Here is a 1,023-nt window from a genome sequence, read left to right on the forward strand (position 1 = left end):
GGGTTTGGCCCCCCTCACGGACGGCGCCACCGCCGTCACTTGGAGGGGGGAAACGGACGCGTCGGGTCTACACAGAGGGTATCTTGCTGTGGGTCTGGCCCGGATGTTGCTCCAAAGTGTTCCTATGGGCTGACCTAACACAACCGGGTGGAGAGGTCCACTGGTCAAATCCCGTCCGTGCAAAGTCAAAGGGCTAGATCCCTTGGTCAAATGCTACAGGGTTAGGCGTGACGGGGGCCCAGGGAGGGTAGCAATGCCACCGGAGCATCACACCGGGCCCTCATACATGCGGGGTGGTGTGGTGGCATGTCCGAAGAGGCGGCACGTGTCTCCGGGGCGTGGCCCCCCTCACGGACGGCGATGACACGGTAGTAGCCATTCTGCGGTAACGATGCGGCGTGAATATTATTAAATACTCGGAGCGCGATAAAATCATGAGTTTTTTTGCACGACGTGGGCACATGTGCTATAGGAACGATAATATTTTTTTCATAATTTTTGGTGATGGAGAAGTATCCGAAAAATTCTCTCTACGCGGATTGCCCTTCGCGCGTCTACGGCTGTGGCCGGCGGCCTCCGGGGGCTAGCATGCCGCCAAATCTTGCGTAGGCGGCCTCTCACGAGTTTGGAAGTGTTGTGGTGGTTGCAAACGCCCGGCACGCGTGTCTGGGGTGTGCCTCCCCTCACGGACGGCGCCGCTGCCGGCACTTGGAGGGGGGAAACGGACGCGTCGGGTCTACACGGAGGGGATCTTGTTGTGGGTCTAGCCCGGATGTTGCTCCAAAGTGTTCCTATGGGCTGACCAAACACAACCGGGTAGGGAGGTCCACTGGTCAAAGCCCGTCCGTGCAAAGTCAAAGGGCTAGATCCCGTGGTCAAACGCTACAGGGCTAGGCGGGACGGGGGCCCTGGGGGTAGCAATGCCACTGGAGCGTCGCACCGGGCCCTCATACATGCGGGGTGGTGTGGTGGCATGTCCGAAGAGGCGGCACGCGTCTCCGGGGTTTGGCCCCCCTCACGGAC

Source organism: Triticum aestivum, chromosome 5A (genome assembly GCF_018294505.1).
Source record: "Triticum aestivum cultivar Chinese Spring chromosome 5A, IWGSC CS RefSeq v2.1, whole genome shotgun sequence".
In the NCBI taxonomy this organism is placed as follows: Eukaryota; Viridiplantae; Streptophyta; class Magnoliopsida; order Poales; family Poaceae; genus Triticum; species Triticum aestivum.